We start from the raw sequence: 26,598 nt of genomic DNA, 5'->3' as shown, positions 1-26,598 counted from the left end.
ATGGGAGCTATCTCAGCCTAATGGTCTTCTGTTAAGTTATTTTACACCTTCTCTTTGTGCCAGGGTAAGCGGAGGTCTTCCCCGCAAGGGTTCTTACCACCCTGTTTCCCTCAGCAAAGTGAAACTGTCCCTTTTGCCTCTGTAGGCAACCTTCTGAACGAGGGCTTTCCTAATATTCCTGTCTCATCTTATTTTATCGTATCCTCTTCTCTGTATCTTGTTTACATGCTTCTGGAACACTTATGTGTCTTGCACCCATCCCCTGCATTATTTAGGCAATCCTAAAAGAAGACTTCCAGGATGGATTGGTAGAGAACTGCTGGCATATTGAATCTTCTCTCTTTGTATCTGGAACTTTCATAATTACCTTAGTTCTCCATGCCAATTTTGCAATTATCTTTGTTCTCCACTTCAAAATACATGTACCTCTGACAGAAGCTGAGCACACAAAAGGCCTTGTCCAGTGGTACATATGAGGCAGGAGACATGATATATTTAAAATTATTAGCTAAAAGCTTTCTGACACCAAAAGCATGGGCAACAAAAGAAAAAGATAAGTAAATTGGACTTCATCAAAATTTAAAACTTTTGTGCAATCAAAGGACAACCTGCAGAATGGAAGAAAATATTTCAAATAATATATTTGATAAGGGATCGATATCCAGAATACATAAAGAATTCTTACAACTCAACAATAAATAACCAAATTAAAAATATTCAAAGGACTTACATAGACATTTTCCCAAAGAAGATATACAAATGACCATCAAGCACATAAAGATGCTCAACATCACTGATTACTAAGGAAATCAAAACCACAATAAGATACCACTTCATACCCATTAAGATGGCAATTATCAAAAAACCAGGAAATAATAAGTTTTGGTGAGGATGTAGCCAAATCGGAACTCCTGTGCATTGCTGGTGGACTCTACAATGGTTTAGTCGTGGTGGAAAAGAGTACAGTGGCTCCTAAAAAAAATGGAACATAGAATTACCCTGAGTCATCAAGTCCACTTCTGGGTTTAAACCCACAAGAATTGAAAGCAGGGACTTCAACAGATATTTGCAAATTCATTTGCATAGCAGCATTATTAATGATAGCCAAAAGATGGAAGCATTCATTGACAGAGGAATGGATAAACAAAATGTGGTACAGACATACAGTGGAACATTACTTAGCCTTAAAAAGAGACATTCTGACGCATGCGACGACATGGATGAGCCTTGACATAAGGCTAAGTGAAAGAAGCTGGATATAAAAAAACACTGCATGATTCCACTTATGTGAGGTATCTAGAATGTCATTTTCATAGAAACCAAAAGTAGAATGATGGTTCCCAGGTACTGGGAGGATAGAGTAATGAAGAGCTATTGTTTGATGGGTATGGAGTTTCAGTTCGGGAAGTTGAAAAGGAAAAAGCTCTAGAGATGATGGATGGTGGTGACGGTTGTACAATCAGGTGATTGTATTTAGTGACGCTGAACTATGCACTTAGAAATGGCTAAAATGGCAAATTTTATGCTATGTATGTTTTGCCACGATAAAAACTAAAAGCTTTTTAAAATTAAAAGCTTTAGAAGAATTAATTAAAATAAAAGTAATTAAAGCTATTTTAAAATTAAAGCTAAAATGAATTCTCCCTCAACCCCAATAAGTATGTGCCAGAAGTGCTATTTCTGCTCTGATTATTCTACCTACTGTGAGTATCCATGTGTGACTTTTTGGCTAGTTCACAAAATAAACTTGAATGAGCATTAATTTTTTCTAATACTCTTCCTCTATCCACAAGCTACATTCTACACCCTGCAACTTGCAGACCACACGTGATACAGATGAATCATTTTTCTACTCCCTCTCCTAATTCCCTCTAGTATTGGTGTTTTATATACTACCTCCTGCTGCTCTAGGTCCAATCTCTGCGCAGTTTGATGTCTTGGTATTGGTAACTCTTGACCTGGGTAAGCAAAAAACACAATGAAATTGATGTTTTGTCTTTGAAGATTATCCTGGGATAGGAGAATCTTTGGGTGGTCCATCCATCTTCATTCATTCCTGTTAAAAATGTTAACAAGTGTTTTCTGGCTTAGCACTTTAAAGAAGGAGAATTTTATTAATTTATCAGCTGAATCGGCATTATAGCGGCTTATGAAGCATTTGCCATTGTTTGGGGTTACAGTGAGGATAACATGAAACACTTAATGAAAAACTTTCACAAAACCTGGTCTCTTTCCAACAGCTTAGCTATATGAGAAGAGCTTTTGTAACATGACAACTCTAAAAATAAAACCGTTTTCAAGTTAAAGCTGTCCTTCCAGTTGCTGTTCCAAACTTTATCCCAAGAACTGAGGTACCGTTCAGTAAAAGGCAACTACAGACTTCTCAACAATAAGGCTAAGTACTTGTTTTATGTTTTCTGGTGATGAATTTATTTTTTGTCTTTGAGTTTACAATGACAGTTATAAAAGTGATTGTCAATACTATTAGTATAATTTAATTTCTAATAGAATGAGTTTTCTATGTATGCGTTAGAGCTACGATATTCTTTTTTTTTTTTTTTTTTTTGAGATGGAGTCTCACCCTGTCACCTTAGCTCAATGCAACCTCCACCTCCCGGGCTCAAATAGTTCTCCTGGCTCAGCCTCCCAAGTAGCTGGGATTACAGGCGCCCCCCACCACACCCATTTAATTTGTGTATTTCTAGCAGAGACAGTTTCACCATGTTGGCCAGGCTGGTCTCGAACTCCTAACCTCGTGATTTGCCTGCCTCAGCCTCCCAAAGTGTTGGGATTACAGATGTGAGCCACTGCGCCCGGCTGTAATTCTCCTGCCTCAGCCTCCTGAGTAGCTGGAATTACAGATGTGCACCACCACACCCAGCTAATTTTTGTATTTTTAGTGGAGACGGGGTTTCACCATGCTGGCCAGGATGGTCTCTATCTCTTGATGTCATGATCTGCCTGCCTCAGCCTCCCAAAGTGCTGGGATTACAGGTGTGAGCCACTGCGCCCGGCTGATATTCTTAATAATATCAGAATTTGCTTTGTGCTCTATGATGATGATACTGGTGAACTGTATTCTCAGCAATATTTTGCAATGCCTCACACTATTAATACACTTATTTGTGTTTTTGGCTGGGTGCGGTGGCTCACACCTGTAATCTCAGCACTTTTGGAGTCTGAGACAAGTGGATCACCCAAGCTCAGGAGTTCGGGACCAGCATGAGCAACATGGCCAAAGCCCATCTCTACTAAAAATACAAAAATTAGCCAAGTGCGGTGGTGCATGCCTGTAGTCCCAGCTACTTGGGAGGCTGAGGTGGGAGGATCGCTTGAGCCTGGAGCTGAAGGCTGCAGTGAACCGAGATTGCGCCACTGCACTCCAGCCTGGGCAACAGAGCTGCACCCTGTCTCAGAAAAAAGAAAAAAAAAAAAATCAACTATGTGCCATGCACTGGGAAGACAAAAAGACAAACAAAATCACTCCTGCATTTAAGAGGCTCACCTCTCTCGGATAGAAAAAATAGAAACAATGAGAGGTAACGACTATGTAAAATGGGAGTGAGACAGCAATCTCCAACCCGCCTGTACACCGGGGTGCACCCTCGGCAAGTTCATGCCCTTCGCACTGGGGAGGAGCCCGGCCCCACCTCTTTCTGGGTGGAATCTAGGATTCAAACTGGCAGACAAGAAGGGCACGAGCAGGGACTCTGGCTTCGCAGAGGGTCCCTTTTCCTCCCTTTTTTCCTTTTCACCCAATAAAACCCTGCTTTACTCACCCTTCAAACCGTCTGCAAGCCTACATTTTCGTGGCCGTGGGCCAGACAAGGACCCCGTCGTTAGCTGAACTAAGGGAAAGTCCTGTAACAGGAGCAGAGAAGGAGGTCTGCTGAGGGTCCGGAGGTCTTGCACAAGTGGCAGGGCTTCAGGTCAGACTTGCAGGATGAGTAGGTGATGGGCAGGGGCGTGGGAGTGGGGAGGGGAGCATTCCAGGAAGTGGAAACAGCCTGGATCCAGGAAAGAGAGGCAGAAGGCAAATGCCAGGAAAAGGCACATCATTCCCTGGGGCTGGAGGGCTAAGACCAGCACACAAGAGGCGGAGAGTACAAATAGGAGACGAAACGTGTGCTGGATCCTGGTCATAAAGGAGCTGCTGTTCCCTTCGAAGGAGGGGACACTACCTTGAAAAGCTACTGAGGGATTTCAAGCAGAGAAGAGCTGCAACCTGATGTGTCAAACTGAAGAGCACTCTTTGTCGTTTATGAATAAGGAAACGTTGGAACTTTAAGAGACACAGAGTGACGTCTGTATACTTCCTTTTGTATGGCAATTTCCTGTATTAAGGGTGAGAAACACCCTTAATACAGATTCTCATGATTATGTGTATTGTGAGGTGGTATTGGGGTTCTCAAAGGAGATGGTTATTCCTGGTTAGTTGTTTTTTAAATTTTTGTTTCTTTTAAAATTATTTGTTTTGGGGCTGGGCGCGGTGACTCACGCCTGCAATCCCAGCACTGTGGGAGGCCAAGGCGGGCGGATCACGAGGTCAGGAGATCGAGACCATCCTGGCTAACACGGTGAAACCCCGTCTCTACTAAAACAAAAAATTAGCTGGGCGTGGTGGCGGGCGCCTGTAGTCCCAGCTACTTGGGAGGCTGAGGCAGGAGAATGCCGGGAACCCGGGAGGCAGAGCTTGCACTGAGCCAAGATCAGGCCACTGCAGTCCGGCCTGGGTGACAGAGCGAGATTCCGTCTCAAAAAAAAAAAAAAAAAAAAAAAATTGTTTTGGTTTTTCTGTTTTTTGTTTGTTGCTGGTTTTTTAGAGGTGGGTCTCACTATGTTGCCCAGGCTGGTCTGGAACTCCTGGGCTCAAGCTATCCTCAGACTCCTGAGTAGCTGGGACCACAGGCGCACACCATGGCTCCTGGCTTTGGTGCTGCTTTTTATTAAGGAGATTTTCGAGTGTATACAAAATCAGACAAAATTGAATAATGTACGCTTATGTCCCCCTCACCACTCCCAACAACCAGCATCCTCTGGCCTTTACACTGGAAACTGTAAAGTCTCCTCAGCAATGTTTAGAATTATGACAGATGAAATCTCTCAGGCAGTTCCCTGGTAATCAGATAAAATAAACTCTGCATTTCCCTGGTAATCAGATGACCACCCCCGGCTACCAATAGCTCCACCTGAGTACTACTTCCTAGACTGCTATACTTGCCCTGGGCTAGGCAAAGCTGGGCTTCCAGAGCCTGTCAAAACAGTGGGCGCGACAGACTTCCTCAGAAATGCTCTGTGTTCTGTCTTGATCTTTCACATTTGTTGTTTCCTCTCAACACTGAATGTTTGCTTTGGTTAGGGGTGAATAAACCATGGGTGAATTCAGGCCTCAAACTCCTTGGGAGGAAGCAGAGTTCACGCCAGACAGAGAGGAGGCAGGAGTTCCCCCAGTTCAAGGTGCACACAGCAAGGACCTGGGGTACACAGCACTTCCCTCGCTCCTTCTCTGCCGTCTCTGCAGTCGGACCTGGCCAAGAGGCCTCTGCCACTGGACTCTGCACTCTGCACTCAGCCTCCTGATTCCAAACTCCACACTAGGGAGTGGCCACCATAGCTTGATTACTGTCTATTGAGTGTTCATCATATGCCAGGTATTGTGTCAACGCTGTCAATCCTCATAATTGCCCTTTGAGTTAAGTCTTCTTAATACCTTTACACAGATGAGGAAACTGAGGCTTTAGAGTTTAAGCAGTTTGTCCCAAGCTACATAGACTGTAAGTGGCAGAGCTGGAATTTGAACCCAGGTCTGACTGACTTCAAAGCCCAATACCTATCTGGTGGATGGAAACAAGAGAGGTTCATTGGCTGAGCGCAGTGGCTCACGCCTGTAATCCCAGCACTTTGGGAGGCCAAGGCGGGCAGATCATGAGGCCAGGAGATCGAGACCATCCTGGCTAACGCGGTGAAACCTCGTCTCTACTAAAAATACAAAAATTATCCGGGCGTGGTGGCACGCACCTGTAGTCCTAGCTACTCGGGAGGCTGAGGCAGGAGAATTGCTTGAACCCAGGAGGTGGAGGTTGCAGTGAGCTGAGATCGTGCCACTGCACTCCAGCCTGGGCAACAGAGCAAGACTCTGTCTCAAAAAAAGAAAAACAAAAAACAGATGAGAGATTCAGCAGAAAGACCACAGTGTCCTGACACTACTATTTGTGTGCAGTTTCATTGTGTGTTTGTCTGTCTTGATCCAAGCTATTTCAATGCTGAGTGGCTTTAAAACTCCCAGCTGAAACCATGTACATACACATGGGAATTCGTCTCAACACAGCAACTGGAACTATTTCTGCATGTTGTCATTGATATTTGAATAGTCATCCGGCACGTTTGCATTCATCATCTCATTTGTGTCTCTGGAACTGAATTAGGTTAATGTATTCTTGGAACCCAACATGGAGACTTTAAAAGGTAAAATGCATACAAAATAGGACAATGTCCTTTGATGATAATTCTACACCAAAGATTTTCAGTCAAACCTATGTCAGATTCTTCTCTGGACAAACTCAGAACTCTCCATGCCTTAGATTAGCAGCCTTCTGTTCCGCCCTGTCCTGGAACACCCTGGCTCATGAGAACAGGAGCACGCACGATCCCAGCCCCGCATTCAGGGGAGTTGTGTTACTTGGCCATGATGGATGGGTTGAGCATCCCCTGTCTGAGATGCTTGGGACCAGAAGTGTTTTGGATTTTGGACTTTGGAACATTTGCATATGCATAATGAGGGATCTTGGGATAATACCCATGTCTAAACACAAATTCCTTTATGTTTCATGTACACCTTCTAAACAGAGACTCAAGCGTCATTTTACGCAATATTTTTAGTAAATTCACGCATGAAACCAAGTTTTTTCAAAATTATTTTTACTTTTATAGATTTGGGAGCTACAACTGTAGTTACCTTACGTGGCTATATAGCATAGTGGTGAAGTGTGGGCTTTTAGAGAAACCCTCACTAGAAGAGTGCATATTATCCCTAATAGGTGATTCTTTGTCTCTTACCCGGCCCACCCTCCTACCTTTCCAAGTCTCCGATGTCTGTTATCCCACTCTCTATGTCCATGTGTGCATGTTATTTAGCTCGCACTTAGAAGTGAGAACATGTGATACTTGAGTTTCTGTTTCTGTTATATTTCACTTAAGATAGCGGCCTCCAGTTCTATCCATGCTGCTGCAAGAGACATTATTTCATTCTTTTTTATGGCTGACTAGTATTCCATGGAGTATACACCACATTTTCTTCACTCAGTCCTCCACTGATGAACACTTAGGTTGATTCTCTGTTTGCTATTGTGCATTGATTGCATTTTGACTGCGACCCATCCCATGAGGGTGGGTGTGAAATTTTCCACTTGTATCATGTTGGCACTCAAAAAGTTTCAGATTCTGGAACATTTTGGATTTTGGATTTCGGATTAGAGATACTCAACGTCTATTTACACCATGTGTATTAGTTTCCTAGGCTACCATGGCAAAGTACCACAAAGTGTGTGGCTTTAAACAATAGAAACGTATTCTCTTCTAGTTCTGGAGGCCAGAAATCTGGAACCAAGGTCAGCAGGGCTATGTTTCCTCTGAGATCCTGGGTAGAAGTCTTGTTTACCTCTTCCTAGCTTCTGATGGGGGCGTCAATCCCCGCCACTCCTTGGTTTGCAGACACGTTGCTCTAATCTCTACCTCCAGAGTCACGTGGCATTCTTGGTGGGTGTGTCTGTCTGTGTCTCTTCTCCTCCTTTTATAAGGACACTAGTTGTATTAAGAGCCCATCCCACTCCAGTATGACCTCATTTTAACTAATTATATCTGCAATTACCCTATTTCCAAATAAGGCCACATTCTGAGCTTCTGGGAGTTAAGATTTCAACATATCTTTTTGAGGGCACAATTCAAATGATAACACTATGGAAATCAGCAAACACTACAAATCAGGGCTTTAAGAAAAATAATTAAAATGTAGAATTTTTTAGAATTGGTTTCCAACACATCAGTGTGTTTGTCTGTCATATGACATCAGGACAGGGCCACTCACCTCAAATATCACTTTTCCATGGGGATTTTTTCATCAGAAATTTCCACATACTCCAAATGGACTATATGCTGTCTGTCAGAGTAAGATTTAAAGGTGACAACATGCTAGTTAGGATTTACCAGCCATTTCTTAGCCTTTTAAACATTTCTTATGTGTATTTCCACTATAGAAAACTTAAAAAATATGGAAAAGTAGAAAGAGAAGATAAAAAAAATCATTCATAGTTTCATCATCCAAGGAGAGAGCTATGAATAATCCTTGAAAAATTTTCTTCAAAAATATTTTTGGAACTTTTTCTCACTTTTTCTTTTGCCATTTATATTTTTTCTTTTGTGTTTAACCTGTTTGAGAGCTTTGGCTTTTTTTCCTAATGCTTTTTATTATATATATATTTTAAATGTATGAGTAATACATGAACACACTTTCAGTTAAAACAGTAAGATAAGCAAAATCCATCTTGACCACCGCCTCAATCCCAGTCTTTCCCTCTGGAGGTAGACACTGCTATTAGTTTCAGGTGGATCCTTCCAGACCCTTTTCAATGCATTTTATGCATTAATGTTTTTGTTCATACATAAACCATAACGTATGATGTATTTCTATGCCATAGTTTACTCCTCCCCCACCCACTAAATTGTATGTCCTTGACAGCCTTTCATATTAGATTTAACTTGTTCTCTTTGACTGCTGCAACATATTTCATCCTATAAATAAGTCATAATTTATGTCATTGTTCTCCTGTTGCTGATTTTTAGATTGGTTTTGATCTTTCTTGATTGCAATTATGAAGCAATGAATGTCCTTTTACATGACTCTTTGTGCCCATGTACAAGCGTTTCTCTAGGATAAACAAGAAGAAGCAGAATTTTTAACTTGAAGAGTATTAATAATTTTAATATCATGCCAAATCCCCTTTAAAGCAATACCAATAAACCTTTCCACTGTATCCATTTCTCCACATCCTAACCAATGCAAACATTATATTGTTTTAAAAGTTTGTTCATCTGATAGGAAAAACATGGCATTTTTCTGTTGCCGTTTTGGTTTGCATTTTTAAGAGATTGCTAGTGAGGTTTCTTGGCTACTTAATATCTATCTCAGTTTGGTCAATTTCAGTGGGTCTTCATGCATATAGAACCCATCAGCCCCTCTTAATGGCCTAATCTGCAGGAGGTTTAAAGCTCAGGCTCTTGAAATAAAACTTCATATATTTAATAATTGGTGTATTATGGAAATAAAGCTAGTGTTTCATCTGAATTCAGATGGTCTCTCAGTTTATTAATGCATCCATTTCTATCACTGATGCTCTTTTAAGGAGTTGTCTCAGGATTTGAAAAAGTAGGATTGGATTTTTAAAAAATTTGTTAACTTAGAATTTACCCTGGAAAAAGTTCTGCAAAGTCAACTACAGAATCAAAAATTAAGCAAATCATCCAATAGAGTAATCAGCTTCACTGCCTAATCCAGGGGGAACTTCAATCCTAATTTCTAAGTTCCTGAAGATTATTTTCAGTTATGTCAAAGAATACAGCAGAAGCTCTCTTAACTGATGTGATTTACATTAGTAGGTAGTTGTATAATTATAAAAGTTAGTAAAAATGGAGAGTTGAAAAATAGAAACAAATGTTAAACATTGTAACTGAAAATAAAAATACACTCATTTATCCATCTTTTATAGGTAGAGCCAAGGTGTTTTCTCTTTGTATAGATCTGCTGACCTCATTTCTATGTAGTCTTTTTTTTTTTTTTTTTTTTTGAGACGGAGTTTCACTCTTGTTGCCCAGGCTAGAGTGCAGTGGTGTGATCTTGGCTCACTGATAGCATCTTCTGCCTCCTGGGTTCAAGTGATTCTCCTGCCTCAGCCTCCCGAGTAGCTGGGATTACAGGCATGTGCCATGACGCCCAGCTAATTTGTGTGTGTGTGTGTCCGGCTAATTTTTCTTTGGTATTTTTAGTAGAGATGGAGTTTCACCATGTTGGCCAGGCTGATCTCGAACTCCTGGCCTCAGGTGATCCGCCCACTTCAGCTTCTCAAAGTGCTGGATTACAGGCGTGAGCCACCGCGCCTGGCCTGTGAAGTCTTTCTTGCATAAATCACCCCCATATGTATCATCTCCAATTTTCCAGTGTCTGTTTCTTTAAAGTGGATCGAAAACTTTAATGTATTTGAAAAGTATTCTTTTTATAGTCTAATTAAACAGCATTTCTCAGGCACTTAGCTTTTTTGCCTTACCTAAAATCACTCAATGATTATCATTGAAACAGCAAGTCACTTGTTTTGGACTCATAGTTCCTTGTCTTGCATACAGCTTAATTAGATCACATTAACAGTAAGTACAAATGGTGCCAGTGGGTTTTAAGACAACAACTAACTCTGGAAAAATAACATCTCAACTAATGGAAGAAAAAGGAAGTTGGCATATTGGAGAAAAGCCTCCGTGTGCCAATGGCACTAGTCAGATGTATTATTGAGGTTATGGGTAGTATAGGTCAACTGGGAGAGTCCATTCAATGGAAATCTTTTAAGCAGAGTTCACTCTGTTATAAAACACACTAACGTAAATGTCTCAGTGCAAAATTAGTTTTGAAACACTCAAACTGAGAAAAGATACAATTTAACTAGGCACAGAAAAACAGATTGAGTAATGTGGTCAAAGTGCTTTGATTTCTTGGGTAAAAGAGATACCATGAGGTAAGACATTGAATAGTTCAGCGGAAGAAAGGAAAACTAGACTTAAACTGGTAGAACTGAGCCTTAGTATGTTATTGGGAGATTATTTAGTTACACTGGAAATAATAAAATTATTTAACCTCTTTGTGCCTCGGTTTCCTCTTGTTAAATTTGAAAAATCATTCCTAATTTACTACATAGCATCATTATGATAATCAGAATATATATTAGTGGATGATGTGCTCCCAAAGGCAGAGACCACGCCCTATTCATTTTTTTGTGATCCATGGCATTTGTGTGGAGATGACCCCTTTAAAAATAAAATGTGAACAAGATAATACTTGTCTTCTAAGTATCCACTGGCTGGGAAAATCAACCCATGTATAGGAGGTGTCTCACCCCTGCAGTGTTGCCTCACCCACGAGGTGTGAGCTGCGCTGGTTGGGAGTTGCATTTTTTGGCACTCAGCACACGACCCCTTTCCGTAGTACACATTTCACAAGTGTTTGCTGAACTTTCAAAGGCAAAGGCACCATAGCAACAGTAATTTTTTCTTTTTTCTTTTTTGAGACAGAGTCTTGCTCTCTCACCCAGGCTGGAGTGCAGTGGCATGATGTCTGCTCACTGCAACCTCCACCTCCCAGGTTCAAGCAATTCTTGGGCCTCCGCCTTCTAAGAAGCTGGGCTTACAGGCTTGCACCACCATCCTTGGCTAATTTTTGTATTTTTAGTAGAGACAGAGTTTCGTCATGTTGGCCAGGCTGATCTCAAACTCCTGGTCTCAAGCAGCCTGCCTCAGCCTCCCAAAGTGCTGAGATTACAGACATGAGCCACCATGCCTGGCTATAGTAGTAATATTTTTATGACACCCAAACTTTGCTGTTGATATAGTCAAAACAGAATTGTTTTTATTTGAAGTTTCTTTTTCTATATATATATATATATAGAGAGACACACATATATATATGTGTGTGTGTGTGTATATATATATATATGTGTGTGTGTGTGTGTATATACATATATATATATATATATATATATTTTTTTTTTTTTTTTTTTTTTTTGAGATGGAGTCTATCTCCCAGGCTGGAGTGTGCAGTGGCACAATCTTGGCTCACTGCAACCTCCGCCTCCCGGGTTCAAGTGATTTTCCTGCCTCAGCCTCCCAAGTAGCTGGGACTATAGGTGCATGCCACCACGCCCAGCTAATTTTTGTAATTTTAGTAGAGACATGGTTTCACCATATTAGCCAGGCTGGTCTTGAACTCCTGACCTCGTGATTCACCTGCCTCAGCTTCCCAAAGTGCTGGGATTAGAGGCGTGAGCCACCACGTCTGGCGTTTCACTAGGTATTTTATTTGTGATGGAAGCTGTCTCAGCAGTTCAGATGCCTGGCTGACAGCTGGGTCAGGATTGAGGTGCCATTGCCACTAAAAGCAAGGGCCATGACTTTCACCCAGCTAGAGGGATTAATAGTTCTTAATGATTTGTACTCGGCCTTCCCCTCCCTTAGTACAGATAATTGAGAATTGACTGTTACTATTTTATTTCTTTGTTATCTTTTACGTAGTATTATTTGTTATTTATTATGTAGTATTATCTTTTTTTTTTTTTTTTTTTTTTTTTGAGACAGAGTCTCGCTCTGTCACCCAGGCTGGAGTGCAGTGGCGCAATCTCAGCTCACTGCAAGCTCCGCCTCCCGGGTTCACGCCATTCTCCTGCCTCAGCCTCTCCGAGTAGCTGGGACTACAGGCGCCCGCCACCACGCCCGGCTAATTTTTTTTTTTTTGTATTTTTAGTAGAGACGGGGTTTCACCGTGGTCTCGATCTCCTGACCTCGTGATCCACCCGCCTAGGCCTCCCAAAGTGCTGGGATTACAAGCGTGAGCCACCGCGCCCGGCCTATGTAGTATTATCTTAATATAATACTCCAATAAATAACAAATAATAGTATAAATATAGTATCAATAATATAAATCCTACTGACAGTCAAATCTTAAGTAATCGAAGAAATAAAAATCACAAAAAAGATGTTCTATGCTGGACTCCTTGGTTGTTTATACCTAACTTTTAGAAAATTCCAGCTTTCCCTTCTCTGAATTTCCTGGGTTTTATCTAAGTTCTCTGATTAATAACCTCATCTTTTGGCTCCAACTATATATTCCTTGACTGTAGATTTAAATTCCCAAGTGGTTGTCTCACTAGAATCCACTCCTCCCCTCCCCTAAAAGGAGCTGATTAATTAGGTGAAAGCACAGTCCCAATAACTAATTGAACTATGTTCTATTTAAGTAGTAGGCTTTCTCTCTTGTGAGATCCTGCTATTTAATGTAAAGAAAAAAGGCCGCCTTGTGTCAAAATTTATCAAGACTTTATATATACCATATAATCTTCAACTCCTAGTTCTGCTCTGATATGTATTATTTCTTTCCTTCTAATTTTGGGTTTGATTTATTCTTGCTGTTGTAGTTCCTTGAGGTGCATCATTAAGCTGTACATTTGACATATTTTTCTATTTTTTGATGTAGGCATTTATTGCTATAAACTTCCCTCTTAGCATTGCTTTTGCTGTATCCCACAGGTTTTTGTATGTTGTTTATATTTTCATTTGTTTCAAGAAATTTTTAAATTTTTTTCTTAATGGTTGTTCTGAAGCAGGCTGTTCGATCTCCACGTATTTGTAGTTTCTGAAGTTTCTCTTTTTATTGATTTCTAGTTTGACTCCATTGTAGTCTGATAAGATACTTGATATGAATTTGATTTAAAAAATTTGTTGAGCTGGGCATGGTGACTCATGCCTGTAATCCCATCAATTTGGGAAGCTGAGGCAGGCAGATTGCTTGAGCCCAGAAGTTGGAGACCAGCTTGGGCAACATGGTGAAATCCCATCTCTACAAAAAATACAAAAAATTAGCCAGGTATGGTGGTATGTGCCTGTAGTCCCAGCTATTCGGGAGACTGAGATGGGAGGATCACCTTAACCCCGGGGAGGTTGAGGCTGCAGTGAGCCATGAGTGCCACTGCACTCCAGTTCTGAGCGACAGAGTGAGACCCTGTCTCAAAAAACAAAAACACAGACATATACATAAATACTCTGCAGAATCTATGTATGTATGTATGCATTTCCCTGCAGAGGACAAAGGGCTACATAAGGGACACTATTTGTAAAGTTTTGTGTGTGTGTGTGTGTGTGTGTGTGTGTGTGTGTGTGTGTGTGTGTTTTTGGGATGGAGATTTTTTGAGACTGGCTATCTGGCCAATTTCAAAATTCTGCAAGAATGAAGATTGAGTGGCAGGCATTTGACTTGCACAGTTATGCATTTTATTTGGTTACCCAGGTCTTCCCCACAACCCATTTCATTAGTCATTAGTCAAATTCAATTTTTTTTTTTTTTTTTTTTTAGACAAGAGTCTCGCTCTGTCACCCAGGCTGGTGTGCAGTGGCACAATTTCAGCTCACTGCAACCTCTCCCTCTCGGGTTCAAGCGATTCTTCTGCCTCATTCTTCTCCCGAGTAGCTGGGACTACAGGTGCGTGCCACCACGCCCAGCTAATTTTTGTATTTTTAGTAGAGACGGGGTTTCACCATGTTGGCCAGGCTGGTCTTGAACTCTTGACCTTGTGATCCGCCCGCCTCGGCCTCCCAAAGTGCTGGGATTACAGGTATGAGCCATCATGCACGGCCATAATTTTTTTGGTTTTCTTTTCTTTTCTAGAAAGAAACAGGGAGGAAGGAAGAAAGGGAGGAAGGATCTGAAGTAAGTATGATAAAACTTTGTAGTAGATACCAAGATGTTTAAAAATTGCTCTATATGTTTTTCTTTATACTTATTTCAAACCAAAAAATTATTTCATCCTTGTAAACAATGAGGAAAATACACATAAGTTTTATAAAATGCAACACTCTCATCCAAAGAAGATTAATTTTAACATTTTGATATATATGAGTTCAGACTGTGCCATACTTTCATTTGCCTACAAGTCCTAATATATAATATGCGTTGGTGCTTTTTGTTGTTGTTTTTTTGGGGGGATAGTTTTTGAAGAAGCCAAAAATTTAAAAAAATGTTATATTTATAAGGTAGATGACTCTGAGCTTTGTTCTTTCTTTGAGTCTGCGTCGGCTCGCCTTCCTTGATTCTACGACGTTTTGTCACAGTTCCACAGTCCTGTTTGTAGATCGTGTGGGTTATTCTTCACCCCACTCTGTCCACTTGGGGGCTATCTCAGTCCATTTCAGATCTGAGGCTGGACGGAGGCCGACACCCGTTTCCAAGCCAAGTCTTCCTGTGCGGCCGACATTCATCAGATCACCCTCCCTCTGTGAAACGAGGTCTCCTAAGGGCACCCCCTGACTTTCTGACACCCTCATACATTTGGCCCTCGGTATCCACAGTATTCCCCACTGGTGGATTCAATCAACCAGAAATCAAAAATATCCTTTAATAAATTGCATCTGTACTGAACACGTACAGACTTTTTTCCTTACCATTATTCCCTAAACAACACAGTAGAACAATTATTTACATTGCATTAGGTATTAGAAATAATCCCGAGAAGATTTAAATTACACGGAGGATGTGCGTAGGCGATATGCAAATATTACGCCATTTTATATCAGGGAGTTGAGCATTCTGGATTTGGTAGCAGCACAGGTCCTGGAACCAATTCCCCAAGAATGTGGAAGGAGGACTGTGTCATTCGGGAAAAAGTACAATCCTCTGCGGTGCTGCCCCCAGCTCCCCGCCTTCACCACTGCGCCTGTGCCTCCGAGAATGGACTACAACTCCCAGGATGCACCGCGCCATCCACTGCCCTGGCAGCCCGACTTCCTGCTGGGCGTTTCCTGTGGCTTGGGGCTCCGCCCAGTATGGGGAAAGTTTAAGGTGGAAGGGCCCTCGTTTTTCGGCGGCTTCGGAAGGTATTGGGAACAGCTTATGTTTTTCTTTCACAAAAAAGCAGCAGGCACCACAGAGAGAGACGGCTGTCTAGTTTTTTGATGTGCACAGACCTTGCTTCTCTGAACTGGGAGAGAGGTGTTTGCCCCTCACTGCGGGGGCCCAGCACAGGTGGTTCCTGCTGGCTCTTGTCCTCGGTCACATCGTCCTTGGAGTTGTAGGAATCCCTCCCAGACTGTGGGATAGGCTGACAATCTTGGGTATTATTGTGGTGGTGAATGTTTTCTCTTTAAGGGATTTCAGTGGGAAATTTAGAGGAACGTAGAGGAGGCTGTTGGGTGTTTTACCCTGCGTGCTTCCTTTAGAGATTGTTCTGAGTTGTGTACTTTGTAATCCTTGGGCCCGGGATTCTTATCCTGTTCTTTTCAACTGGTTTTTGTTAATGTGTTTGTTCTGAAGACAGTCTCCTGGGGGAATGAGACATCTCCTTAAGGCGCCACTTGACTGACAGACACCCTTAATGTATGTAATTCATGGAAAACTACAGTCCCCACCTCACCCCCCCCAAAAGGGAAAACATCTGAGTTAGGGGTATGTCAGATTGAAATACAACAGTTTGAAGAGTGAATGGTGGCTGGAAGGTGAGCGGTTAGAAGTGATTGTAAATTCCTTTCCAGTATATTGTTAAGAGGGATAGGATGGTGGCCTGACACCCAGCTCTGCTATTTATTCTCTTATCTCTTACAGGTTAGTTTCCCTCTTTGAGTCTTAGTTTCTTGTCTGTAAAATAAGGGTGATATTGCCTGTCCTCCCTGCTTGACAGTTTTTGTGAAGGCAGTTCAAAATAAAGTATGTCAACATAGTTCCTAAACCCCACAGTCTCCCAAAAGTGAGTGAGTTGGTAATCAGTAGAGTGTCCAGTGTAATAAAAGGCCAGGGCCGCTACGAATGCCGTTCAAAGCAGACCGCATCTACAAAATACCTTCACAGTAACACCTAGATGCGTGTGTGATTAAATAATTGAATTAAATAGTAATAATTAATAATAGCCTAGCCAAATTGACATGTAAAATGAACCCTCATACCCCAGAAAGTGTTTGCTCAAATATTATGTTTTCCTAACATTTAAAATTGCATCCGACACACGTGCACATCTTCCCTAATATTCTCTCTCCCCCTCCCCCTAGCCTGTTTTCCTTTAGCATTTATTGTCTTTGAGCCATCCCTGTATTTCTTATCTCTATGTTTATTGTCTTTTTGCCTTCCCTGGAATGGTAGCTCCACGTGGGCGGGGAATTTTTGTCAATGTTGTGTACTGAAGAATCCTCAGCACCCAGCACAGTATCTAGCACACAGTGGGCTCCTAAGAAACTTTTGCAAATCACCGAATGAAGCATTAATGTGAGCACTCAGTAAATATTTTTTCGAATGAATTTAGAGCTGGAGTTCATCATGAGATATTCCTGAACAGCCTCAGTAGGAGAGAAATAGGAAAAGGGTAGAAGGATGGCAGATTATAGGAAAAAAGAAAATTTTCAGAGTTTGACATCTAAGAAGTCGAAGAATTAGTGAAGAAGGAGCACAGACTTGGGTGTGAGTTCCCTTTACCCCTTAGCTCTGTAACTTTGGACAGGTTGTCTAATCTCCTTGAGCCTCAGTTTCTTCATCTGTAAACTGGGAATAGTAATACTTATCATGCAGGGTTGTACCAGTGGTGACAAGTTGAAGCATTTAAAGGGCTTAGCATAGAGCCTGGCCCATAGTGAGTGTTTATTAAGAGGTGGCTGTTGCCATCATCATCATCATCATTATTCAATATCAAAGTGGGGAAATTTATAAGAAATCATTGAAGTATACTAAAAGTAAAATTTTTGGATTTAAGTCTAGCCTGTGAAGTTGGGATGTTAAAATCTGAAACAATGTTAATACACAAGTTTGGGCTGTACAGAGAGTCGGGGCACAGTCACTTTTATGCCAAGTCCTTTTATTTTGTTTCAAAACAGAATGAAAATCTTTTCAGCATACATAGCCCATAAAACAGAGTAATTGACATCAAATCCTTCAGTTTGCCCCAAGCTGCCACTTAAACTGCAGGGTTAGTTGGTTCCAGGTCAGAGGTGCCATTCATTTGCTTTCAACTGATACGTGAGACAAAAAGTGCACTCTTCGCTGCTGATGTTCTGCTCACCAGGATTCTTTTGTTGTCTCCTGAGGTTGTTGCTTTGGACAACGAGAGAGATGTTAGGTTCTAGCAAAGCTCCATAAAGACACTGACTCAACTCCACCTTAAGTATAACCTGTCACCGTAAGTAAAACTGAAAAGATATACCTTATCACCATACTATATACTATATATATATACTTTATCACCATAAGTATAGCTGAAAGGTTTCCTGAAAGATCCAAAGGAATATACACTCACAGAACCCTCCATATGTCGTGTTGCTTGCATATCAATACCATTGCTGGTGTTCTAACAGAACTTTTAGGATTGGTCCCCTCTGATAAATGGTAATTTTCCTGATATGTGGGTTGTGTGTTTATCTGAAAAATGCTAATGCTGGAAAAGTGTGAACCTGGTCATTCTCCATGGCATTATGCACAGTTTTAACTTCTTGCGAGAAGACATTTGTAGTTAGGAAGAAAAGTAGGTTTAATGTAGAGGAAAGATGAAGGCCGGATGTTTGAGGTTTTTCTTCTGGTCTTTCTGTTTCCTGTAGTATCTGAATATAGCTGGTTACACTATTTCATGTTTATTTAAGAAGTGGGCAGATTGTGAAAAAAATAGCTGCAGTGTTCTGAGTTATGATCTTGTTTCTTAGTTTCTGTTTTGCTCTGTCGTTATGAGAAATAAATGGGAGGGAGAGCCATAGTTTAAGAATGATAGATTCTTCCAGCAGTTCTTTTTTGACCCAAGGCCATCTCCTCACAGAGGGCTGTGGAATGTGTAGTAACATTCTTTCGAGTGTCATTCAATTCAGGATGGATGGACTTTAGTGGAGAACAGCAGTCACCTCAACCTTACTTCAAGATTCCAAGATATTTTCTTACCTAAATGTTAGAGATGGAATCATGAAACTACCACTGTTCTGTGTTCTGTTTCCTGAATGGAAAAAATACGGATTTAAATTGAATTAGTCCTTGTTCTTCTGTGTATTTAGGTTTAGGCATGCTTATAATAAAGAATTAAAAAAATACTTTCAAATTTATTATTTATTTATTTTTATTTTTTTGAAGCAGAGTCTCACTTTGTCACCCAGGCTGGAGTGCAGTGGTACAATCATGGCTCACTTCAGCCTTGACCTCTGGGCTTAAGTAATCCTCCTGTTTCAGCTTCCCAAGTAGCTGGGACCCACAGTTGTGTGCCACCATGCCTAGCTAATTTTTTATTTTTATCTTTTGTAGAGGTGGAGTCTTGCTATGTTACCCAGGCTAGTCTTGAACTCCTGGCCTCAAGTGATCCTCCCACCTTGGCCTCCCAAAGTGCTGGGATTACAGACATGGGCCACTGTGCTCAGCCCAATTTTATTATTTTCAAATTAAAGATGTACCTAATTGATGTCCTGTCCAAAGCATTAAAATATCTTGATAAATCCTTTCCTAACGGGAACAGCCCAGGATAAAATTGGGTATGACTCTGCCTCTCACTCTGTTTGTTTTGAAGGCAGCATGTCCAAGTCTACGTTCTTTCTGATAATGAATGCATCTGGCAGAGATGGAAGCCTTATCTTCTGTTATTAACATTGTTTCACAGCCTCAGATCAGTCACTGCACAAACCCAGGGGGCCCTACATATCAAATTGCGATTTTTTCAAGGAGGAGGCCGTGAGTATTTATTCTCATCAGGTTCTTAATAGGAGAGGGGGATAATTCAGGTTCTATTTAAACATTGCTCTTTTTGTTCCTGAGGTATGTCAGCTGAGGTCACTTTGTAAGGAAAATTGAGATTGTGTTCCCAAGATTCCGGCCACTTCCCAAGGACACTGGCTCAGTTCTTGTTCTCACCCAATTCAGTATCTCAGTTTCCAGAGGACAGAACCTTACCTCACCACATCCTTAACAGGTGTCTTTTTCTCCAACTCTAGCCTCGTCCTACATTGCTTAGTTTCCCCATTTTTTCCCAACTCATCTGGAGCCCTGATTTTTTTTTTTTTTTTTTTTGAGGCGGAGTCTGTCTCTTGTCGCCCAGGCTGGAGTGCAGTGGCGCGATCTCGGCTCACTGCAAGCTCCGCCTCCCAGGTTCATGCCATTCTCCTGCCTCAGCCTCCCGAGTAGCTGGGACTACAGGCATCCGCCACCACGCCTGGCTACTTTTTGTATTTTTAGTAGAGACGGGGCTTCACCGCCTTAGCCAGGATGGTCTCGATTTCCGGACCTCGTGATCCGCCTACCTCGGCCTCCCAAAGTGCTGGGATTACAGGCGTGAGCCACCGCACCTGGAATTTTTTTTTTCTTTTTCTTTTTTTTTGAGGCATGGTCTCACTCTTGCCCAGGCTGGAGTGCAGCGGTGGGATCTCGGCTCACTACAAACTCCTCCTCCTGGGTACCAGGGATTCTTCTGCCTCCGCCCCCCAAGTAGCTGGGACTACAGGCGTGCGACACCACGCTTGGCTAATTTTTGTATTTTTAGTAGAGATGGGGTTTCGCCATGTTGCCCAGGCTGGTCTCAAACTCCTGAGCTCAGGTAATCTGCCTGCTTCAACCTCCCAGAGTGCTGGGATTACAGGCATGAGCCATGGCGCTCATAGATACAGGTATAGATTGAAGTTCTTTTTTTTCTTTCAGCAAATGGATATCTAATTGTTTCAGTATCATTGGCCGAAAAGACTATTGTTTTTCGACAGAATTTCCTTTACCTTTGTCAAAAATTAATCATCCACGTGTGTGGAAATAATTCTGTTCTCTCTATTCTGTTTCATTAGCCTATCTGTCTATCTCTAAGCCAAGATAACACTGTCCTGATTACTGTACCTTTATAATAAACCTTCAAATCAGGTAGTGTTAGCCCTTCAACTTCATTCTCCATTTTAAAAGTTGTTTGGGCTGTTCCAAGTCCTTTCATTTCCCTGTGGATTTTAGAATTAGCTTTTCAATTTGTATTAAAAACTTTGCTAAGATTGTAATTGGGATTCTCTTAAATCTGTAGATCAATAGATTTAATTGACATATCAACAATATTGAATCATATACATGCATGCCCATGAATAAGGTGTATTTCACCATTCATTTAGCTCTTTAATTTCTCTGGTAAAAATTTCTTTGATAGGACATCAAAAGCACTATGCATAAAAAGAATATTGATAAATTGGACTCACCCAAATTAAAAATTCTGCTTTTAGTTTTTTTAATTAAAATTTTTATTACTAATATTATTTTGATGGACAAATCATAATTTTATACATTTATAGAGTACAACGTGATGCCTTGATATATGTATACAATATGACATGATTAAATCAAGCTAATTAAGCATGTCCATCACCTTGCTTACTGTCATTTTTTAGGGTGAGACATTTGAAATTTACCGTGTTATTCTGAAATATATAAGACATTATTATGACTCTGGTTACTTTGCTGTGCAATAGATCTCAAAGTCTATTCCCCTTGTCTGTCTGAAACTTGTGCCCATTGATCAACAGCTCCTCATTCCCTGCCTCCTCACCACCCTACCGCTTCAACCTCTGGTAACCATCATTCTATTCTCTATGTCTATGAATTCAACTTATTAGATCCACATATAAGTAAGATTATTCAATATCTGTCTTTCTGTGCTTGTTAATTTCACTTAGCTTAATGTCCTTCAGATTAATCTATTTTGCCATAAACATTATTTTGGGACTAAATAATATTCTATTGTGTGTGTATATATATATATATATTACTACTATATATATATATATCTCAATTAAAGAGACACTCTCAAGAGACTGGGAGATAATATTTGAAAATCATATCTGTTAAAGGATTGGTATCTACGATATTTAAAAAACTCTCAAAAGTCAACAATAAGAAAGCAAACAACTCAAAAAATGAGCAAAAGTTGGCCGGGCGCGGTGGCTCACGCTTGTAATCCCAGCACTTTGGGAGGCCGAGGCGGGCGGATCACGAGGTCAGGAGATCGAGACCACGGTGAAACCCCGTCTCTACTAAAAATACAAAAAAAAAAAAAATTAGCCGGGCGTGGTGGCGGGCGCCTGTAGTCCCAGCTACTCGGAGAGGCTGAGGCAGGAGAATGGCGTGAACCCGGGAGGCGGAGCTTGCAGTGAGCCGAGACTGCGCCACTGCACTCCAGCCTGGGCGACAGAGCGAGACTCCGTCTCAAAAAAAAAAAAAAAAAAAAAAAATGAGCAAAAGATTTGAACAGACACTTGTTCAAAGAAAGCTTGTGGATGGCAAATAAGCACATGAAAAGATGCTCAACTTCATTAGTCAGTAGAGAAATGCAAAATTTTTTATGTGTATAAATTTACAGGCACAAGTACAATTTTGTTATATGCATTGATTACATAGCAGTGAAGTAAAGGCTTTTACAATATCCATTCCCAAATAATGTGTATTGTACCCATTAAGTAATTTCTCAGGGAAATGCAAATTAAAACCACAATGAGAAACCACACCTACTGGAATGATAAAAAGAAAAAAATCTGACTATATGCCAAGTGTTGTTTGGATGTGAAGGATCTGGAACTCTTATACACTGCTGGTGGGAATATAAAATTGTGCAAATACTCTGCAAAACAGTTTTGCAGTTTCTTAAAAATTTAAATGTACACCTGTCTCTGATCTGGCTATTCAGTTCTCATATTTAGCCTCGACAAATGAAAGCATATGTCTCTACAAAGACGTGTATTTGAATGTTCATAGAAGCTTTATTTGTAATAGACCCAAGCCGGAAATAACCCAAATGTCTATCAGCAGGTGAATGGATAAACAAACTGTGGTATATTTAAATAGTACTCAGCAATAACAGGGAGGGAACTGTTGGGGCATGCTGCAACATGGATGAATCTCAAAATTATTATGCTGTGTGAGACAAGCAAGGCAAATAAAAACATACATATTGTATGATTTCACTTATAAAAATTCTACAAAATGCAAATGCATGTGTAACAACAGAAAGGTGGTCTGGGAAGGAGGGGCAAGAGGGAGGGATTTCAAAGGGGCCCTAGAAAGCTTCCAAGGGTGATAGAGATGTTCATTATTTTGAATGTGATGATGGTTTTACAAGCATATTCATGTGCCAATACTTATTAAATTGTACATATGAAATACTGTCATCCCTCAGTACCCATGGGGGATTAATTTCAGGACCTCAAAGATACCAGATTCCCTTTGCATATAACCTACACACATCCTCCCATATACTTTAAATCCATTTTCATGCTACTGATAAAGACATACCCGAGACTGGGTGATTTATAAAGAAAAAGAATGTACTCACAGTTCCACGTGGCTGTGGAGGCCTCACAGTCATGGTGGAAGGTGAAAGGCACGTCTTACATGGTGGCAGAAAAGAGAAAATCAGAATCAAGCGAAAGAGGAAGCCCCTTATAAAATCATCAGATCTCGTGAGACTTACTACCACGAGAACATATGGGGGAAACTGCCCCTATGATTCAATTATCTCCCACCAGGTCCCTCCCACAACATGTGGGAATTATGGGAGCTACAATTCAAGATGAGATTTGGGTGGGCAGGGACACAGCCAAACCGTGTCAATTACTTATAGTACCAAATACAGTGTAAATGCTACATTACTATACTGTATTGTTTTGGGAATAATGACAAGGGAAAAAAATCTGCACATGATCAGTATAGATGCAACCATCCATTTTTTTTTTTCAAATACTTTTGATCTGAATTGGTTGAATCCGTGGATACAGAACCCATGGATATGGAGGGCCAACTGTATATGCAGTTTATGGTATGTCAATTACAGCTCAATAGTCTTTCTAAATTAAAAAATGTAGCAAGAATAATATGCATACTCCCATCACCCAGTTCAATACTTTTCAGCATCCTGCTATTCTCTTTCAAGGAGTTTTTCTGTAAAGGGGAAAGGAGAGATGGTCTGTATCTAGAAAGAGATGTGGAATCACATAAGAATTTTTGTTTTTTATTAAGGAGGGAGACAAGACAGCACATCTCTATGCTGAGGAGGGGTGAGCACAAACTGATGAAAGAGTAAGAGGAACTTCCTGAGAGTCTTTGTGTGGGCAGGACCAGCAGGGGTGGTATCCTGTGTACAAAGGCAGGAAGGGCCTTGGGGGAGAGGACAGCTCATCCAGACCAGCAGGAAAGACAAAGACATGAACAGGGTTTTCTTAGTATCCCACACAGACTCTTTGTTAATATATCAATGACTACAACCATAGAATAGTTAATAGGCCTTTGTATTCATCATAAGATGAGTCACACAAATCCAGGAGTACTTGAGTTTCTTGGATGAAGTTTTCAACAAGGACACCGGGAGGATCTTGTAGGTATAGATTTCTCTGTGTCTCCAGCTAAGGAGTGATGCACCCCCAACCAACTCTCCTTTGAAGCAATGCTCACTTGGTCTGAATTGGAGTGATCAATTGGTAGAGATGATAGAAAGTCCTCTGCCTGTGTATTCAGTAGAAAATTATACCGTCATTCTATTTTTTTCAGTGTTAATGGTATTCTCATAAAAGCTTCCATTCCCTGTCCCCTTGTCAGTACCACCACCATCACTCTAATCACCATTACCTATGCAACAAAAATAGCAGTAAATACCATTTAATAAGTGGTGCTCTCTGAGGCCAGGAAGTCAGGAGGTCGAGGCTGCAGTGAGCCAGGATTCACCACAGCACTCCAGCTGGGTGACCCTGTCTCAAAAAAAAAAAAAAAAAAAAGGAGGGCTGGGCTCTGCCATCTCACTTCTCTTCACAACAGCCCCATGGGGTCATGTATGACTGTATCAGCCCCTGTTAACACTTGTGGAAAGTTAGGCTTACAGAATTAGGCTACTGCCTATTGTCACATCTCAGAAGCATCAGAGCCAGAATTGAAATCCAAGTCCAGGTGACTCCAAAGTCCTTGCCCTTAACAATAATTTTCTGTCATACCACCTCCCCTTATGAGTGAGAATTTTTCCTGGCAAGAGTAGATAAATGCATGTTTTCCCTCCAATTCTCGTTTATTGTAAAGACCACATTTTGACAATAATAAAGGAACTCAGAAGAATGAAAATAATTCACAGTTCCAACATCCTGTTGCAGCAACTGTTTGCATTTTTCTCCATTTCCTTTTGACCCTTATCCGTACGTACATAATTTACATAGTTGTAAATGCAATTTTATTTTCTGCTTTTATGCTTAATGTTATACCAAACTTTTTTTGCTATTTAGTCTTTGACAGATGCACAATATTCCATTTTGTTAATGTGCCACAGTTTAAACAATCACCCACGATGGACAACATTTGTTTCCAGTTTCTTAGTTTTTAAACTATGCTGCAACAAACCATTTTGTTTTCCTCCCATCTTTTGTCATTTTTTTTCTTAGAATAAATTCCCAAGAGTGAGATTACGGAACAAGAATTTGAACATGTTTATGGATTTAATACTTTAAAAGGAAGTGAAATTAGGAGAGTTTGTATCTTTGATCACAGTGGATAAATTTCACAGCTGGCAAGAACAGATTAACTACATGAATTATTGTTTAGTTGGACCAAAATTAAAGACAAATGGGGAGTGACTGCTAATGGGGACAGGGTTTCTTTTTGAGGTGATGAAATGTTCTGGAATACGATAGCAGTCATGGTTGCACGACTTTGCCAATGTGCTAAGAACACTGAATTGTATGTATACTTTAAAAGGATGGATTTTATGGTGTGTGAATTATATCTCAATAAAGCTGTTATTAAAAATTAAAGAAAAAATTTCAGACACTCCTCGTAATAGTTTTAACCATTGCTACAGGAGAATTCTAGATTTGTTTTTATATTTGGAGGCAGCGTATCAATAGTGTTTAAGAGCATAAAACCATCAGAGTTTGAACTGTAGGGTCATGACTTATCTGCTGTGTGGCCCTTGGCCAGTGCTATAGGTTGGGTCCTCCCGAAGCCAGTGCTGAGACAGAGTTTGGGGTGCAGGGTGTTTGTTAAGGATCAACACAGGACAGGCCAATGGCGGAAGCAGGACTGGGCAGAGAAAGGGGTGGAAATGAGATGCAGGCCCGACACAGCTGGATCAGCCCTGCAGGAGCTCCAGACAGTCAGTGCTCCTGCACTGGGCTGAAACGGCCAGACCTTTATACACTGGCCTGGCTCCAAAGCGTGCTGTGGTGCGGCCCAGGAAGGGCGTTTATGAGGGGCTCTGTATCTAGGGCTGACCTGAACAGCTGGCAGCAAAAGGCCCACTGCATTGGTCACCTCCCCACAGCCGGGCAACAAGGCCAGGTCTGACCAGGGGTCTGGGTGGCATTTCTTTGTGTCTACCGTAGCAGGTTGCTTTCACTGCTTTTGCCTGTTTCCTCACCTGCAAAATTGAGATGATAACAGTATCTACCACTTAAGATTGCTAGAAAATTAAATGCAATAACACACATGAAGTACTTAGAGCAGTGCCTGTCATATAATAAATGTTCAAAACATACTAGCTATTGTTATTTTGCTTTATTTATTTATTTATTTATTTTTTTGAGATGGAGTCTTGCTCTGTCACCCAGGCTGGAGTCAGTGGCATGATCTTGGCTCACTGCAACCTCCTCCTCCCAGGTTCAAGCGATTCTCCAGCCTCAACTCCCCGAGTAGCTGGAACAACAGGCGCCTGCCACCATGCCTGGCTAATTTTTATATTTTTAGTAGAGATGTGGTTTCACCATATTGGCCAGGCTGTCTTGAACTCCTGACCTTGTGATCCGCCTGCCTCGGCCTCCCAAAGTGCTGGGATTACAGGCATGAGCCACCGCACCCAGCCCGCT

At 41.1% G+C, this 26,598-nt stretch overlaps 1 long non-coding RNA gene across 1 annotated transcript in view; it reads left to right on the top strand.

Annotated features, from left to right (window-relative positions):
• Positions 1 to 26,242, top strand: part of LOC129481309 (uncharacterized) — a 65,646-nt gene extending 39,404 nt beyond the window's left edge. The window contains exons 2-3 of the long non-coding RNA XR_008657345.2: positions 14,471 to 14,512; positions 25,180 to 26,242. This is a non-coding gene — a long non-coding RNA (uncharacterized lncRNA). The remainder of the gene's footprint in view (positions 1 to 14,470; positions 14,513 to 25,179) is intronic.
• The last annotated feature ends 356 nt before the right edge of the window (positions 26,243 to 26,598 follow it).

The sequence above is a fragment of the Symphalangus syndactylus genome, chromosome 4 (assembly GCF_028878055.3).
Source record: "Symphalangus syndactylus isolate Jambi chromosome 4, NHGRI_mSymSyn1-v2.1_pri, whole genome shotgun sequence".
In the NCBI taxonomy this organism is placed as follows: Eukaryota; Metazoa; Chordata; class Mammalia; order Primates; family Hylobatidae; genus Symphalangus; species Symphalangus syndactylus.
Note: the sequence above shows the minus strand (reverse complement) of the source record. Positions and strands in the feature narration are given on the sequence as shown.